The following is a 295-nucleotide window of genomic DNA, read 5'->3' on the forward strand; positions in this document are numbered from 1 at the left end:
AGGCCAGCCATTTTCTCTTCTACATCTGAGATTCTATTTTCTGAATGATCTAGTCTGCTTTTAATACTTTCAAGGGAGATTTTGACTTCCTGTATTATAGACTTCATCTCTAACAGTTCTGTTTGAGTCTTTTGTAAAGTGTGTAATTCCTCTCTTAGATCTTGCAAGAATTTCCTCATCTCTTGGAACTCGTCAACTTCTTTCTCCTTTCTCTTTAGCAGTTCATTATCTCTCTTCTCTTCCATCTCTGTTAGCTTCGACATTATGAATGCTCTAAATTCCTTATCAGACATTT

This window comes from Tupaia chinensis, unplaced genomic scaffold (genome assembly GCF_000334495.1).
Source record: "Tupaia chinensis unplaced genomic scaffold, TupChi_1.0 Scaffold000095_1, whole genome shotgun sequence".
NCBI classification, from domain to species: domain Eukaryota; kingdom Metazoa; phylum Chordata; class Mammalia; order Scandentia; family Tupaiidae; genus Tupaia; species Tupaia belangeri.